This window comes from Agrilus planipennis, unplaced genomic scaffold (genome assembly GCF_000699045.2).
Source record: "Agrilus planipennis isolate EAB-ADULT unplaced genomic scaffold, Apla_2.0 scaffold5, whole genome shotgun sequence".
NCBI lineage: Eukaryota > Metazoa > Arthropoda > Insecta > Coleoptera > Buprestidae > Agrilus > Agrilus planipennis.
In genome coordinates, this window is record NW_020442468.1 from 3,120,701 (window position 1) to 3,128,857 (window position 8,157).

Here is an 8,157-nt window from a genome sequence, read left to right on the forward strand (position 1 = left end):
CGTAATATATCTAAACATTTACTCAATTTAAAGTTATTCGTGCCATGTATAACGTAGCTTCTGATGATGATGAGTGAATGAATTAGTTGATTTCTTTGTAACCGAACGCAGGAAAAAATTATTCCTACAGATGCAGTTTTCTTCAGGTCTGCCGTAACAACCAAAGCCTTTAAGTCAGTTTCCAGCCGCTAGATGTACTCAAGTATTTAAACTACAGTTTTATTCATAATATGCATATAACATTTGCTCAGTTTAACGTTATTCTTGTCATACATGACGTGGCTTCTGATGATGATGAGTGAAACAGTTAGTTGAATTCTTTATAACCGAACGCAAGAATCAATAATTGCTACACATTACAGTTTTCTTCCGATCTGTCGTAACAACCAACGCCTTTAGTTGGGCTTGCAACCGCTAGAGGTGTTAATGTATTTAAATTACATTTTTATTCGTAATATATCTCAGCATTGACGCAGTTCAACGTTTCTCTTCCCATACACGACATAGAGGTATGATTGCAAACCGTACCGTTACTTTAATTAGAACTTTTTTAAACGTATTATCTTCTGCGATGAGCATGACCGAAGAAAAGCGTTTGCAATTGAATTTTCTATTCAAACTTAAAGGACCATCGGGTAGAATTAGTTATGCGTATGGTCATTTTCTATTATCAAATTAGCGAAAGAGAGTTCGCGGACAAAAATGATTTTCTTCCATAGCGGTGAATATGCCGTAAATTTCGGTTCAAATTGAAACAGATGGACATTATTGTCTGACATACCCGCCGTCCAATGAAAAGTTCCACTTTACGACCCGCTTTCTAGAACTTCTCGACGCGTTTTACTTGCCGAGATATAAGAATTTATTATGTACGTATGTACGTATGCATAAAAGCGCAACGTGTAAAGAGTTATAGTAAAACTCGAAATGATAAACGAATAGGGCTCATTAAGCAACAGGCATTGTGAAGCAGAATAAATTATTGGCCGACGCAAAAGTGCTCACTAAAAACTTCTTTCGCGGAACGAACAAAGGACACAGCCCGAAAGAAATATATAATACATTTAGTTGGCGCCAACTTACTGTTGATGACGACATTATCTACCCATAGACAAAGAACTGATTTCGTTTTCCTTTTTTTTTTTCTCTTTCTTATTTAATAAATAAAGCAATTGCAACCAAATGTGCAAAAAGGCCAAAGTCGGCTGGTCATATTGAACGGTTTATCTGTATGTCACAGCCTATCCGAAAAAAAATTGCCACGTTCAATTTAGCAGGGATGATTTGGAAGTAAGTACATTCCGAGATAACTAATTGATCTCGTGGACTTGAGTTCACTCATAGACGCTAGATTATGATTCTATATATGATTATGAAGACCGGTTGGGCATGCAACTCTACATCTTCCTGTCTCAAAAGCAGGGAAGTAATCTGATCTAGGTCTACCTCTACCCTAAGTAGAAGTAAAATGTTATTACCATGCCTTTGTAACATATATTCAACTAAATTTTTCAATTTCACAGAAACATTCGTAGATCACGCTTTTGAGACAATCTTTTAAGTTATATCTGGATCGTAGACTTCCAATTATAAAGGTCTTCATCCTGAAGATTAGTTGGACATGCAACTCCACTTCTTCCTGTTTTGAGCTAATCTTCACACTTCTCAAATCTAGGGAACTAAGCTGATCTAGGTCTACCTCTGCCTCTAACTGCTGTTTGTGCTTATAATATATTGTCTCTAACCAACCCTTCATGTCTAAGAAAGTCCTACAAAATTTTCTGGCTTGTTTCATATTGATTTTCATAGACCCCTCTGTCCTCCTACTCTTTCTAATACCTTCTCATTTCTAACCTATTCTATCCACGGTATTTTTAGATACGCCAAAGATTTTATTTTCCTCAGCGTCCACTGTCCATATTTCATTTCTATTCGAAACCATGCAAACTTACACTTAATCATATTTATCTTATCATGATTATCATCATCATAGGGATCGTTAGTACTGACTGGACACACATCTCCCCTCTTTCCTGTCTTGGCATTTCCCTAACTATTTATGCAAAGTAATGTAGGTCTACCTATGCCCATCTTAATACGCCTTTAACAAGCTCTTCATGCCTGACAAAGTGTCCGACAAACCAATCTTTTATAGATTTCCATAATGCCCTCTGTTATCCTACTCTAATACATCCTCATTTCTAACCTATTCTATCCACAATATTCTGAACATCCCACCACATCTCAAACACTTCTGACATTTTCTTTTCCGCTGCGTCCACTGCCCAAGTTGGAGCCATTCTCCAAACATACACTTAACTGTATTTATCTTTTCATCATCGTCATAGGGGTCTTTAGTCCTAAGACTGGTTGGACACGCACTTCGCCCCTTTCCTATCCTGAGCCAATCTTGGCATTCCCCTAAAGTTAGAACATCCTCAATCCCTGTACGAAGTAATCGAGGCTACCTCTACCCATCTAAACTCCTTTTTCTGCTTCTAAAATGCTTCTAACTATTTCACGTCGTGGACTGGAGTTCACTCATAGATGCTAGATTATGATTGTATATATCATTAAGGGTTTAAGGGTTCAGCCTGGCCTTATTCATTGTACCCCCTCACTTCACACACAGATGAGTATTTATGTAATTCATCTAGGTAGGTCGTTGACTTCGACTCGCTCAAAAATCCTAAGAAGTTTAACGTCAGCACCCATCTCCCGGTTTATGACAAAGATGCAAAAATAAATTCTTTGAGTGGAACTGTGCGCTCCGCAGCTCTAGAAGCGTGGTGAGTGCCTGATATGCGCATGTGCAGATAGGAAACTGCGGGGCGAAGCTGTGAGGAAAAGTGCACTGTCGCTCCCGCAGTTCCGATTCAGTAGTCCTCATGGAAGGTAGCTTTTTTTCATGTAAATGAAAATTGTCTTTACGGTATGATTAGGACTTAATAATTGTTTGAAAGAATCAATAAATAATTGGTCAAAACCCGACGTCCACATTAATTTACACCCAATAATGTTCTTCTTGATCATAATATTGCAATCTCTATTCACCCAGCAAACCTCAAAGGCAAAGACCTGCTTGAGTAAAATATGCTGAAACTCTGTATTTGTAGTCTGGACTCTAGGGTTCATCTAATATAATATAAATTCGTTCGTGCTACTTTCAGTTGCAATTTGCGAATGGCTCGCATTCCCATAACAATAAAAATTTACAAAACAATGGAAACGATTTATATTTTGTTTCGTCGGCAATGCAAAGCCAGAGTTGATGGGCGTGAAGAGTGCGAGCTCACGCAGCGATTCCTAAAATGATTGCACGGCCGACCGGGACGCCGCGCTGCCGACGTTGTTCCTGCACTCTTCATTTTTCTCCATTATTATTAAGTACAAGACTTGCGTACGTTTTTGTTTTGTTGCACCACCGGACCCGTTATAGATACACAAATATGCAAATTTCCACGTATTAATTGTTAACAGAAACTTTGTTCATTAATGTGGCTCATTGTTACCCCGCGATAAATGACTAATCAAGTAACATGTTGCCTAAAGTCAATTGTTTCTAGTTTTAAATTAAATGATTTAAACCGGAAGTAAGAGCTCTAAAATATTTCTCATTCTTATTCGATTATTTGTTAAAATATCATTAAAATTGTCTAACCCAATTCATAGGTAGGTATCCATGGTTCCTAGATCTCTCTTTTCCTTCTTTAACTTTGATGGTCCTCGTTTTTGAATCTTATTAAAAAGAATTACGAAAAGTACCGTTTCTTCCGATTGTTTGCCAAATTTCGGTTTTAATCCATGACGATATAGCCCAATTTTCATCAATTTCTCCCTGTTTGGTTATAATTTACCACTTCAATTAAGTTTTATGAAAACGGTACCATATCTAGGCCCCAACGCGATTGTTGCTTTTCAAATGTTATTTGAACATAACACCAGCAGCTCTGTCAACAAAAGTGTACTTGACAGTCATTGAGAACATGTTTTCTTTGCCAATACACAAAACTATTCTTGACTCTTCAACTATGATGAAGTTGTCAAGAAATAAGCAAACTTTACCAGTAATTTACCTGAGTTTTGAAGGGAAATACTCACTGGAGGAGATTAAAACGTTGTACTAAAATAAATAGATCCTCTGTGTCACAACCACCAGACCCGGATTAAGGAAAGTTTGTTAAATTAGTCTTGTCACGTGTTGAAAATGACACATGGTAAACAGAAGAGCAACGAAAGCAACGCTTTTGTGAATGAAATTAACCTAAAGTGGTTTCACAACGGGGTGTTCACTGTGTATTTTAACAAGTTATTCCGTTGAATAGAACTAAAATGTTATTACCGCGCTTTTATATAACATATATTCAACCAAATTTCCCAAATTCACAGAAACGTTTGTAGATCACACTTTTGAGACAATTTATGTTTAAATTGTAGACTTCCAATTATACAGACAAATGGTTTCTAAGGTCTGCATCCTGAAAACTGGTTGGACATGCAACTCCACTTCTTTCCGTCTTAAGTTAATCTTCACATTTCTCAAAACTAGAAAAGTAATCTGACCTTTGTCCCTAACTGCTGTTTCTGCTTCTAATATATTGCCTCTAACTGACCCTTTTGTAGAAGAAGGTGTCCTACAAAATTGTCTCGCCTGTTTCGTATTTATTTTCGTATAGACCTCTGTTCTCTTATTCTTCCTCATATTTCCTCATTTTTAACCTATTCTTTCCACTGTATTTTCAGACATCTATAAAATTTTCTTTTTCGCAGCGCCCACTAATCGTACTTATTTTCTCATCGTCACCATCATCATAATCATAGGGGTCGTTAGTACTGATTGAACACGCACCTCCCTTCTTTCCTACCTTGGCATATCCCTAACTATTTGTGCAAAGTAAATGTAGGTCTAAAATGCCTTTAACTAGCTCTTCATGCGTGACAAAGTATTCAACAAACCTATCTTTTATTGATTTCCATAGGGACCTCTGTTCTCCTACTCTAATATCGTCTCATATCTAACCTATTCTATCCACAGTATTTTGAACATCTTTCTGTAACATCTCAAACACTTTTGAACATTCTTTTCCACAACGCTCACATAATTTGGAGCCGTTCTCCAAACATACACTTAACTGTATATATCTTCTTATCAACGTTGTAGAGGTCAAATATTTATGTGAAATATTAATGTATTAGAGTAGGAGAACAGAGATCACTATGGAAATCAATAAAAGATAGGGTTGTTGGATATTTTGTCAGGCATGAAGAGCTAGTTAGAGGCATTTTAGACTTACATTACTTTGCACAAATAGTTAGGGATATGCCAAGGTAGGAAAGAAGGGAGGTGCGTGTCCAATCGGTACTGACGACCCCTATGATGATGATAATGACGAGAAGATAAGTACGATTAAATGTATGTTTAGAGTATGGCCCCGAATAGAAGTGAAATATTGATAGTGGGCGCTGCGAAAAAGAAAATTTTAGACGTGTCTGAAAATACAGTGGATAGAATAGGTTAAAAATGAGGAAATATGAGGAAGAATAGGAGATCAGAGGTCTATACGAAAATCAATACGAAACAGGCGAGAAAATTTTGTAGGACACCTTCTTCTACATGAAGGGTTACTTAGAGGAAATATATTAGAAGCAGAAATAGCAGTTAGGGGCGAAGGAAGACTTAGATCAGATTACTTTCTTCGTTTTGAGAAATGTGAAGATTAGCTCAAGACATGAAGAAGTGGAGTTGCATGTCCAACCAGTTTTCAGGATGCAGACCTTAGCAACGATTTGTCTTTATAATTAAAGTCTAGAAAGTCTATTCTATCTACAGTATTTTGAACATCTTTCTATAACACCTCATCTCAAACACTTCTAACATTTTCTTTTCCGCTGCGTCCACTGCCCACATTTCATTTCTAGTTGGAGCCATGCTCCAAACATCCACTTAACTGTATTTATCTCCTCATCATCATAGTCATAGGGGTCGTTAGTGCTGACTGGACACGCACTACCCCCCCTTTCCTATCCTGTTTTTGTTTCTAATATGCTAAATTATATAATCTTCATAATAAACAAAACAAAAGCACAAGAAAAATATAAGTGCAGTCTTCTGCTGCACTGTCCAAGTTTCCAATATTCATACGTTCCAGAGAATCATTCCCTAAAATCTATTATTGCTTTATTTTCAAACATATTCATCGGTCAAGAGGACTGCTGTCAGTAATTAAAGTAAAAAACTATTTACACCATTACTAGTAACTACTTCAATACCTGGTTCTAAAGATTTGAAATTCGTTATTCCTAAATTTTCGATTCCTCACAATTTTATTAAAATATTAACAAAACGAAATTTGGTGGAGGGGGGGTTGAAATAAAAAAGTACACCGTGTTCTTAAATATAATCGTTTTTTAGTTGTTTTTTTTTCCTTCAGAATCGCTTCTGATGCCTGCTCATCAGCGAAGTAAAGGCATAAAAGTATAAATAAACGTTTGGCGCTGTGATGTATGTTAGCCATTTATTACACTTATTATACAGATGTCAGAGAGGTGGTCAATGGCAAACCCGAAATCTTTTAAGGACTCGGCCGTCCGTGGCACCTTCCTCTTCTTCGGTTTCTTCGTCCCGTTCGTCTTCACGAAAGTTATTTACGACGTGTTTATACGTGGTCCCACCTAATTAATAAATGACCTGCAATTTTTCTAACAGTTTGAAATTTTTTCGACCCGAGATGGACTTCAAACTTCAAGCCACCAAAAGTTTCCCAATACCTTAATGTTAAGACACTTGTGCAATTCCTAAAGGTAATTCTTAGGAAATGGATTATGAATTACCCGTTTCAAAATAAGGAGTTATTTACGAAAATACGTTTTAATCATGCTTACGTCAGCCGTATGACCATTTGTACCACACACATTTTTAATGAACCTAGAATGTCGGTAATATATGGTACATGGTACAACTTAAGCAAACATTACGTTTTTCCGTATAAATATTGTGCATTTCCGAAAAACTTTTATTAATTACTAACTATATTATTTTCACATAATTGTTGCTCAAAAATTTCTAGAAGGCTTTCTATGCGTTTATTACAGTAAAAGCTCTTTATTCGCGGGGTATACGTTCCATAAATATGCCGCGAATACAGAAACCGTGGATATAAAATGGTAATTAGTATGGAATGGTAGGGGATACGTTCTAAGGTTCTAAAATAAAACCAATATGTATCAAAACAAAATCAATGTATTGATAAATTCGCAATTAAAATTAATCGTTATAATCAGCTTTAGGCAAGAGTTTAATCAAAAGATGCTGATACGTTGAAAAATAACACCGAATCCTCTTCTACTCGGCACGCATCAACTGTAAATATTCAAAAGATGGCGATACATCAAGGGGATTCAGTAGTACACACGCCGTAGAGTAAAACATGCCTATCGGTTGTAGATATCATGAGTTTAGTATTTGGAAAAGAGGTTTGAAATTTTGTAGTAAGATAGATAAAGCTTTGTTCTAAAGCTTGTCGAAGGGCATTTTTTAATTTTTTAATTTCTATTAAAAATACGTATCCTACAGAAAGCATCAACTTTAAGCACTTGTAAAAGCTTTTAATGACCATATTATTGAAAACCAAAAACATACCGAGTTAGTGTGAACCTTTGTCTATTACCATACAAAAAATTAGATATTTATCTCGCAGCGTTAAATTGCAATGTTTAGAGTAGGAACCCATGTTTTCGGAAAAATTCACACTAGGCACGAGCGGTCTATTGCGGTCAATCCCCTAAATAAATGACACCGAATCCTTTTCTGTTAACTGATTGCTACCGAGAATAATGAAATTTTTAACCGCGAATACAGGAACTGAGTTGGAATTTTTTCACCCACAAATAATCAAAACACAAATAAGGAAACCGTGAATAAGGAACTTTTACTGTATTATCATTGTATTTTATTTTCGTGTAATTAAAACATGTATTTCTCATTTTTAAATGAAATTATTGTACTTCGAAGACTGCGGGAGTCCCCTATGTGTACTTTATGATATTAAAACAAGGATTGTAGTAGAAGCAATAACCAATAGATGTCTTCACATTGGGATTCAGGATTTAAAAATTCGAATATTTAAGAAAATAGTGGGAGTCCCCCTATGTATACTT